Genomic DNA, 11,596 nt, shown 5'->3' with positions numbered 1-11,596 from the left:
TGAGCACTCAATTTTTTAGTGTTTATTAATTTTCTTATTGTATTAATGTCGTGTCACTTTTTGGCAGATCAGTCTATAGCCAATGAGAAGAGAGAGGAACAAAAGGGTTGAATTATAGTTTACCGTACATATTTTAAACTCCGATTTTTTTCTTGCATAATTTAAAAAATTGAATTTGAATTTCTAAAATAAATAATTATTTATTTTCTATGGAGGAAAGTGTTTGTGTAACAAATAATAATAACATAATAACAAAAATAATGATATTAGTGAAATTGACGAAAATATAAAAACTGGTAATGAAGATAAAGATAATAATATTTCTATTAATTATAAACAAGAATATTATATAGTTAAAAACTATAATGATATGATAATTAAAAGGTTACTGTACGTTATAAGAACCAATCCAGTTTTCTATGATCACGTGTACCATCGGAGTCCCAAATTAAGATGAAGAACTGTTGACTCGTGCTCTATCTGATGGTGTTTATATTGTGATTTAGCGTCTAGTAGAAAGCGAGAACGAAGCATTTGAAGTTTGGTACATCAAGATTAGTTTCATATTAGCTTTTTCCTATAAAATATGAAGTTTTCAAAATTTGATTTTTATATGTAACTATTAATATATGAGATCGTGCCTTTTATTTAATAAAAATGCTAATAATAGCTGATAAGTGAGAGTAAAAATATAAGAAAGAGAAGAAGAACAAGTAAAATAAGGATAATAGTAATTATATGTATATTATAAAGTATATATAGGATTTTTCATCTCATAGTAGACATTTGAGCTTTTAATTTGGTAGAAGGAATTTAATCTTAGGCAGAGTAGACATAAATATTAGTCTGATTAGACATGAATAGAAGACAAAGGGGACATAAATAAAAGATGAAGTAGATATAAATAAAAGACAAACTAGACATAAATAAAAGTTAGTAATGACTTCGATAAAACTTTATTCGCATAAATATTCTTGGTCATTAGACTAGCATATCACTCTCTATAAATTTTATATAAGTCTCTACTGACTTTCATTTATGTCTAGTTAGATGATTAATTATGTCTAGTATGTCTTTTATTACATCAACTTCATCTTTTATTTATGTCCTATTAATCTTTTATTCATATCTAGTCAGACTAATATTTATATTCACTCTGCCTAAGATTAAATCCCTTCTGTCTAATTAAAAGCTCAAATGTCTACTATGAGATGAGAAATCTTATATCGCCAGATTTCCTTGATTACTAGCTACATACTGGTATCTGTTTCATAATTTTAGCATTATTTTATAAAGAGATCTAAGACTTTAAAGTATTAGTCAACTTCAGACGATAATAGCGTTGCACAGAGCTTCTATAACAGAGAAAAAAGTTTACCATTCAGTCTGCAAACCTCTAAGATTAAAGATTCATAATTTGCATATGTTTAATGCTAATATTGGCAGAGTAATTGCAATTACAGGATTTTTCATCTCCTAGTAGACGTTTGAACTTTTATTTAGGCAGAAGGGATTTAATTTTAGGCAGAGTGGACATGAATGTTAATCTGAGTGGACATGAATGAAAGTTAATCTGGACATGAATAATAATTGATCTGGACATGAATAAAAATCGAGCTGGACATGAATGAAAATCGATCTAGACATGATTGAAAATCGAGCTGGACATGATTGAAAATCGAGCTGGACATGAATGAAAATCGAGCTAGACATGAATGAAAATCGAGCTGGACATGAATGAAAATCGAGCTGGACATGAATGAAAATCGATCTGGACATGAATATAAAATGATCTGGACATGAATATACATCGACCTGGACATGAATATAAATCGATCTGGACATGAGTAAAATCAATCTGGACAAAATAAAAATCAATCTGTACATGAATGAAAATCATTCTGACAAGAATAATAATCAATCTAAACATGAATAATAGACAACCTGGACATAATAATAGTCAACCTAGACATAGTTTTAGTCAACTAAGACATAATAAAAGTTGAAGTAGATAATATATTAAGTGTAGCAGAGCAGAATATATGAGTACTTAAGATTTTCAATTCAAGTCAAGACATAATAGAAGTTAAGCAGTACAAAGCTAATGTCAAGATATAGTAGTATGGCTGTTTCACTCGTGACAAGAAGCTTGTAGGCTAATGTACAGGAAATGGCAAGGGTGCGTCAGAGACTCACTGTGCGCATAAGCCTATTTTGCTGCTGTGGGAACAGGGCCTGAGCGTTTCCCCTCATTTCACTTTACCTGGGTTGAGTTTGAAACAAATTGGAGGCTGGTGGCAGAGGTAGGTGGAAAGTGTGGGGTTTGTTAGCAGCAGCAGGGAGGAAAAAAACAACAACCAAAGATCCTTTTTTTTCTCATTACCATTCGCCATGGCAAATCAACAGCTTCGACGCACACTTGTAAATGGCTCCTACTCTCTTCACGATGAATAAAAAACAAAGAAAACAAAACGGCACAATCTACGGATTTATTGAAAAACGAAATGAAGATAACTGTTTTCTTAAAAAAAGCATGTGCTCAAGATTTATAAAGGAGTAGACCGCCGTTACTGCTGCTTAAAAAAACGCTGGATAAGTGAACAAGGGAAGGAAAAGGTTATTGGTTGTGCTTGAGGTATAGCTTTAGTGGAGATATGCCCATTCAGAATTACTGCTTCTTTGTCATTTTCTCTGTATATACTTGATGCACCATCTTGTACTAATCCAACGTCAAACTTACGTGTGTAATACAACATCGTCCTCTACCTGCACAAACCATTCGTACTCACAATAAGAACAATGCAACAATCTTCTTCTCCATTACTCATACACAATTATATACAACATGACGCTGATCCACCATTGACTTGCAAAATATACAGCCTGACGCGATTACTTTTTACCTTTTGCATATACTAACGTTAATATCGCCGGTCTTTATGGAAAATGAGCTGTAGATAGCAGGAAGGATAACTGACAGGTTTCTTTCCTTTTGTGTTGCTGTGGATTGGATGAAAATAAAGTATGTTGACCGTTATATAAGAAAGACAACGAAGAAGGTTCTATAAGAGTTATACAGGTGCGAAGGATGTTGTTTCGTGGTGAAGGATGGTTAGTGTAATTATTGATATTGCGTGGCAGAGCGTCTGGTGCCATACACAGTCTCGCGTTTGTGAACCCATTTGTAGCCACACAATTCTGAGATGCGATCCTTGAAGATCTGCCATTGAGCAGTAGGAACGCACACGATTTCATTAGGAATGAGTGCAAGAACTCCACGTACAGTCGAGTGAGAGAGAGCGTAGCGAGTCGTCAAGGGTAGTAACTTGTCGGTTGTTCATAGTTGTTGTTATTAACAACAAATAAAGTTGCTGTTGTAATAGCAAAGAAACTTCCTCCTTCATAACAACAAACGCCTTTTCTTCTTTGTCCCTGCCATATTATCATCACCGCTCAGAGCTATATCTATAGTTTTTATAGAAGCACTTGTAATAACATGCAATCCCATCTCACACCCGTTTATGCAGACAACTGAAACATAATGACTACATAATGTATGATCTTTTACTTTTATTTTTTTCATCCCAACCATAACATCACAGTAACAATAATAAAACACTACATACCACCCATCAGCATATATAACTACCTTAACCATCAAGACCGGCAATGTTTGTGTTGGCATATGCAAAAAGAAAAAGGTAATCGTTGTTGCCATCGTGTGTGTGCGAGTACAGCGAATTGCAGAGGAATATTATAGTTGTGGTAGTGTGTATGCATCATAAGAATATAATTATCATCGCATTGATGTGTATACATACAGCATAGAAAGTGATGACCGTCAATATGATGATGATGTGCTTGTACGTACAAGTGTTAAAACAAAAGACCGGCGTTATAGTCGTCATCATGTAATATGGGCGTACATGATAGTGAAAAATAAATGCGTCAGGCTGTATATTTTGCAAGTCAATGGCGGATCAGTGTCATGTTGTATATAATTGTGTATGAGTAATGGAGAAGAAGATTGTTGCATTGTTCTTATTGTAAGTACGAATGGTTTGTGCAGGTAGAGGACGATGTTGTATTACACACGTAAGTTTGACGTTGGATTAGTACAAGATGGTGCATCAAGTATATACAGAGAAAATGACAAAGAAGCAGTAATTCTGAATGGGCATATCTCCACTAAAGCTATACCTCAAGCACAACCAATAACCTTTTCCTTCCCTTGTTCACTTATCCAGCGTTTTTTTAAGCAGCAGTAACGGCGGTCTACTCCTTTATAAATCTTGAGCACATGCTTTTTTTAAGAAAACAGTTATCTTCATTTCGTTTTTCAATAAATCCGTAGATTGTGCCGTTTTGTTTTCTTTGTTTTTTATTCATCGTGAAGAGAGTAGGAGCCATTTACAAGTGTGCGTCGAAGCTGTTGATTTGCCATGGCGAATGGTAATGAGAAAAAAAAGGATCTTTGGTTATTGTTTTTTTCCTCCCTGCTGCTGCTAACAAACCCCACACTTTCCACCTACCTCTGCCACTAGCCTCCAATTTGTTTCAAACTCAACCCAGGTAAAGTGAAATGAGGGGAAACGCTCAGGCCCTGTTCCCACAGCAGCAAAATAGGCTTATGCGCACAGTGAGTCTCTGACGCACCCTTGCCATTTCCTGTACATTAGCCTACAAGCTTCTTGTCACGAGTGAAACAGCCATACTACTATATCTTGACATTGGCTTTGTACTGCTTAACTTCTATTATGTCTTGACTTGAATTGAAAATCTTAAGTACTCATATATTCTGCTCTGCTACACTTAATATATTATCTACTTCAACTTTTATTATGTCTTAGTTGACTAAAACTATGTCCAGGTTGACTATTATTATGTCCAGGTTGTCTATTATTCATGTTTAGATTGATTATTATTCTTGTCAGAATGATTTTCATTCATGTACAGATTGATTTTTATTTTGTCCAGATTGATTTTACTCATGTCCAGATCGATTTATATTCATGTCCAGGTCGATGTATATTCATGTCCAGATCATTTTATGTTCATGTCCAGATCGATCTTTATTTATGTCCAGCTCGATTTTCATTCATGTCCAGCTCGATTTTTATTCATATCTAGATCGATTTTCATTCATGTCCAGCTCGATTTTCATTCATGTCTAGATCAATTATTATTCATGTCCAGATTAACTTTCATTCATGTCCACTCAGATTAACATTCATGTCCACTCTGCCTAAAATTAAATCCCTTCTGCCCAAATAAAAGTTCAAACATCTGCTAGGAGATGAAAAATCCTGTATAAATCAGTATGGTCATAATAGGAATTAATTATTTTTTTTTAATTTTATAAACATACTGTATATCCCTTTTTAAAACTGCAATTTCTCATGAACTAAATATAGTAGAGAGAAACTGGTTTTTGTAGTTAATAGCTAGGAGGCATCGCTATGTGTGACCTAAATGTGAGGTTTGTACTACGTTGGGAACCCTATAAACTAGATTGGTTTTTATATTGCTTATTAGCTAAATAAAATATTTGAAAATTATAATATAGCAAGTATTCCTGAATTAAAATTTGCATTAAATTATTATAATTTTTATTTTCTTGACGAAAATAAAAACATTAAATATCCTAATAAATAAGATTATCTATTACTAAATTATATTATATTAGAAAATAAAATAAAATGTAGAAAAATAAAAAATATTAAAAAGTAATATAATGATTATAGAAATAAGATAAAAAATATTGATAAAGAATTAAAACAATTAGAAAATGAATTTAATATTTATTATAACCAACATCTACCTGCCTCGCTTTGGTCGGCTGAATGAGCCCCTTCACTGTGCTCTAGGTCATTCAATAGATTGGATGTTTCCTAGGGGTTCCCCCCAGACCCCCAAGGTGGGGGTCCCCCGTACACCCCCCTCCTAAACCCGAAACTGCTAGCTTCGTGAGCTTATTTATTGCTATGACTATATATAACCCTAAACGTTATTATTATTGCTCTAACACGAAACCCTACTTCATATTGGTTTGTTAAATTTAAAAGGGATGACAGAGGAACTTTTGCCTGGTATTTTCACTGTTAATGCAAGGAAAACTTATTTATTGCTATCGACAGCTCTTATATATTTTTGGATGTTCATCAATGTGTCCACTTTTATATGAACATCGTGGAAGCAGGGATAATTTTACTATAAGCGAACGAATGAGTGACAAAAAATTGCGGAAGTAAAGGGAAAGCTCGGAGTTATTATTTTCTTTTATTATAGTTGCCATTGCCTGTGGCTATAATGTCTTGAACAATTCTGGACTAAGTAAGTGGAAGAGTGGACAATTTGCTGACACGACCCTTTCTAAGCAGCTGTAGAATAAAATAAAATAAAGCAGCACTATAAGCTGTATAGCAGAAGAGATAGAGGAAAGTGCGGCTTTTACTCGCTTGGCTTTTTGTATACAGAACAACTGATAAAAGTGCTATGTCGTTTCCACGGAGATTGCAAAAGCATTGACAAACACAGTGTTGGGAACATGGAAGGGTACACCTGTTAAACGCGACGGCATTAATAAAGCGAAAGGAAAAGGTAAAAACAAGCAGTTTACTATGTACCTTCAGAGTATAGTATGTTTAAATCTCAAGGATGCCTATAGAGTACAATGCCACTGCTGGCACCGCTCTATTTACTATGACTAATGCATGAGGGCAATGACGATTCGTGTTTTATTTCTTCATATGAAGAGCACAGCAAATGGAAATAGGAATATCAACTATCAGCAAGTATTGAGTGTCTATCCTATTGAGTAAGTGAATGCACACAATTTCATACTATATAATATATGTATGTGTTTGTATGTGTCTTTGTGCGTGTATAGTATTGCCTTCATTTTGGTAAGTAGTGTGCAATGTATCGAAACGAGGCAGTTACAAGCAGCTACTTCCTTTTCTTCCCTATCCCTCGGTAATAGCACCGCACGAAAAACCAAATATTCAGTAGTTTAAAAAAAGCTTTATAGTTGGATGTCAAGCTTTGGGGGTATGAGTTGGAAAAAACATCAGGGTGCATATACTAAATGTAGTAGATATGCACCAGGTAGCTCATGTGCATCTACGATTGTACTCTCTACCAGTGTACTGATGCAGAGGGCATTCAACGAGTTGCTTTATGATTTTACAAACGTTACTCCTATGAAAATAGACAGCACCAGAGGTAGGGGGCTGTACCCTTACCCACTTTTCTTTACTTTCTCATCTTGCTCTTTTATGAGCGCCCTTATATCCTAGGTTTACAGGAATCGAATTTATGCATTATGATGCAGCACACCTACTTGTCTCTCTAACAACAATAAAGACCCATATACTTAAATACTCTATATATGCGTTTTCTCTATTCCGCTCCTTGTGTTGTGTAGCTTGTACTAGAGCAATGCATGAATGTGTTTGATGCAGAAACATACATCGTTCGTTTTTATTTTGTGTAATAAGAGGAAGAGATATAGGGATGCAGGAATAATTTAGAAGAAAGGACACGTGCACTCTTACAAAAGAAAAGAAAAGAGAGAGCGATCGTCTTGATCATTGTTCTTTTTCTAATTCCCATCTCGTCATAGAGAATAATCCAGAGCTAGTCGCATGCTTTTGCCCAGAATGTAGTAGAAGCACTGTTCTTGGCTTCCATGAGGTCACCCGTTTGCAAAGAGAACAGCATACTCAACGTTCTGTGAATGCTGCAAGATCTAGAATGTCGCACAATGGTATAGCTGCTGATGTAGGATATCAAGTGTTGGTACTGTATTAATAATATATTTCGTACTACAGTGAGTGCAATTATAGCTACATTTGAAGGCGAGCAGCCTTCACCCTCCCAACCGTCACTGTCGGCATCAGCGAATAATATGGATATCGATGCTATAGATATTGACGATGGCGTTTTGAATGAGCCTTCTCCCTCCCCTTCTCCTAGTATGCTGAGATAAGCGATCAAAAAGTAGTAAAGAGTAAAAAATAATTATAGTTGAATGTATATAGCTGTTGCTGCCGTTTACCAGTTATCATTCTCTGCTGAGGACACTGTCTTTGGGGTTGAGGAAGAAGAGGAATCAATAGCAAGCGACGATCGTTTGCTTGATGCAGACGATGTCGAATGGGAGATCGATGGTGACAATGGCAATGTAATTGAGACAGCCAGCATTGACGAGGAAGGAGGTGTGTATATGCTAATATGTGTCCAAGGCAACCCATTTTATTACAATCGTTTAATATTTCTCATACCTTCCAAAAGATGCTACTACAAGTTCTCCTGCACGCACATCATTGCTTTCGGGATATTCGCATCCCTATGTCCTTGTCATTGTTTTCCTTGTCCTCTTCCAGCTGCACCTTATGTCTGAGCATATGTCAACGGCGCTTATTGAGTTTTGTGGACTCCTCCTCGAAGATCTTCCGCTCCCGTCCACCGACCGCCTTTCTCTCTCTCTTGCTACCTTGCGTCGAATCACTGGCATCTCTGCCCAGATCGATTCCCTGCGTCGTTATGTATCTTGCCCAAAATGCCATAGCATTTACCTTTTGACTCCAGATTGCCCGCGCACATGCACGAATGACGATATCCGTTACAACCGCCTCTGTGGTCAAGCACTGTTTCGATCCACGGGTAATAGCCTGTTACCAATTAAAGAATCTGCTTACCAGCCCTTGTCTGCGAGTATTGAGCGACTGTTCAAGCGACCGGGATTCGAAGCAATGATCGAAGCATGGCGCGATCGCAGAAGTGTGGCAAATGCTTTTTTTGACGTTTATGATGGTGACATGTGGCGAGATCTTGTTGATCGTGCTGGTCGTCGATTCGTTGAAGAGATTCGATCGCTTTTGCTTACGCTCAACGTTGACTGGTTTGGCCCGTTCATAAATTCGACTTACTCCTGTGGTGCAATTTACCTAACTGTCAACAATCTCCCCCGATCTGAGCGCTACAAAACCGAAAACGTTATACTCGTTGGAGTAATGCCAGGTCCTCGAGAACCCAGCACTTCTGACATGAATCATTACCTGCGCCCAATGGTTGATGATTTGCTTCAGTGGTATGACTGGAAAACGATCGGGACGAATGAGTGTCCAGACGGAGCGCAAGTACGTTTGGCACTCCTACTCAATGCTTGTGATATACCTGCCGCCAGAAAAACAAGTGGATTCACCTCGCATGCAAGTACTTGTGCTTGCCATAAGTGCGCTCGCCAATTTCCCGTTTTCCCTGGCACATCAGACATCGACTACTCGGGATTCAATTTGGACGAATGGGAATTGCGGACACGCGAAGACAATCGAGAGAACGCCCAGCATTGGCGACAAGCCGAGACACTTGCTGCTTACTGACAGATCGAACGTGACACCAGAACACGATGGTCTGAATTGCAACGCCTTGAATACTTCGATCCTGTTCGCTGCACGATCATCGATCCAATGCACAACTTGTTTCTTGGCACGGCAAAACATATAACTAAGATGTGGATCGAAAACGGCGACCTTACCAGGCAGGACCTTTGTGAAATGCAGGTTTTGGCAGACAGCATCGTGCTCCCTCCTGCCTACATTTCCTTGAAGCGGAAGATCGGAGCTGGCTTCTCTTTTATGACCGTTGATGATTAGAAATCGTGGTGTATCGTATACTCGCCCTTCGTCTTGCAAAACCATCTGCCCCTCCATCTTCTCGCTCACTGGCTGAGCTTCGTAAACGCCTATCGATTGCTGGTCAAGCCTTCCGTCACCATGAACGAGATAGAAGGAGCCAACACGTTTTTGCTGGACTTTTGTCATGGTGTCGAACGCATATATGGCAGAGAGCAAATCACGCCAAATATGCATCTGCATATGCACTTGGACGTAACGATCGAGGATTTTGGACCTTTATATGCTTTCTGGCTCTTTAGTTTTGAGAGATATAATAGATATTTAAAGGAGATTAATACGAACCAGAAGGATTCATTCAAGATGACGTTCATGAAGAAGTTCTTGCAAAAGACAGGTGCTCGCGACTTTGTCCGGTCGTTTGAGGACCGCTTCATGGACAAGCTAAGCCATTTCGCCTTCTTGAATTGCTTTTTGGACATCGTGCAGCCGATGAAGCAAACTAGTGACACTATGAGTGGTGTGTTCGATCCACACAGATTTTTTGCGCTGCCGACCGGTACTGAATAGGCCACTGGAGGCGAGCCACTACCACCAGATGCATACCTATTAGAATTTGCACCAGCAACGTTTATGCCTGACCCAGTGTATAATTTCCTTCTTGCCTTTTATCGATGCGTTTATGGCACCCATCTGGACCATTACAGAGATTCGCAGGGTAGCCAGGTATTTGTGAACAATCGTTATAACAAGATGAAGACAATCACCATTGTGGGTCAGCTCTTTAGGAGCAAAGAAGCAAGATCGCGGCGTGGTACGCACGCTCAGGTGCTGTATGAAGCAGAAGATCGAGGCGAACTGATCGCTTGGCCGTGCGAAATCCAGTACTTCTTCCGCCACGAGTTAAAGGTCGACGCCCAGCTCAAAGAACATGTTCTTGCCTTTGTTCGCTGGCATAGCATTTACAGCAGTAATGAGTCGTTGTTCGTGGGTGAATATCTGGAGACATGGCGTAGCCACTTCCTTGCTGAGGACATGCACTGCATCGTGCCCATTCATCGTCTGTATAGTCAAGTGGCAGTTGTAAAATACGGCGATCAAACGCACACAAGTGGTAGAACAGTCGTTATTCCGTTGCCTAAAAAGATGTTGGCGTAAAACAAAGAGAAGCAATTACTTCTCCTCCCCCTTCTCAAAACTATCTTTCTCTTATTTCTTTCTCCCCCTACCAACTACTCAACACGAGCGGCCTCTTGCTTCTTCCTCCCCCCACCAAATAAATAGCACACTCACACACGCATCTTATACAGACGTTTTTTTGCCCACCCCTAACCTACACAGCATCAGCCGGCAACTGCTTTATTTACTTTAAGCAAACATCCAGTCTTGCAGCTGCTCGTGCACAGCCGAGCGCAAGGTAACTGCCTTTCGTGCTACTGATCGTTCAAGCACGTTTGGCTGCGAGTCAACGTCCACAGCCAGTCTGAAATCGTCAAGTCTTTTCAGAAAGACGTTTGCCTACAAACAACATCTCTGTCAAGATTCACGCGTAAAGAAATCTACTTTGAGAAAGTAATTACCCGCTTACTACGCCATTCGGGCATGAAGACCGAGACACGCTTGCCACTGCGCAGGACACTAGTGATACTGCTTTCGTTGTCAGTCTCCTCTTCCGACATACATCCGTCCTAGAGCAACGACTTTCCACTGGGGTACTGTTCCTCCAGTTCGATCGCATGTTGCTGGAAAACATTGAGTCGTCGTACTAATTTCTGTTTCAGATGTTAAGACAATACTCTTACAAAACCTCCTATTACTTTACTTACGCTATGTCTGCGCTAATAGCGTCTTCTCATCACTTTTTTGCGCGCTTTCGTCTCAGGCGACTCGTTCCCCTTCGTCCTTAAATTATCAAAATCGGTGTAGACCATTTTTTTGATCTGCTTCTTGTCCAAGTT

Source organism: Zychaea mexicana, assembly GCF_025766255.1.
Source record: "Zychaea mexicana strain RSA 1403 chromosome Unknown BDB00scaffold_12, whole genome shotgun sequence".
In the NCBI taxonomy this organism is placed as follows: Eukaryota; Fungi; Mucoromycota; class Mucoromycetes; order Mucorales; family Lichtheimiaceae; genus Zychaea; species Zychaea mexicana.
The sequence above is the reverse complement of the archived record's forward strand: the minus strand, read 5'-3'. Positions refer to the sequence as shown.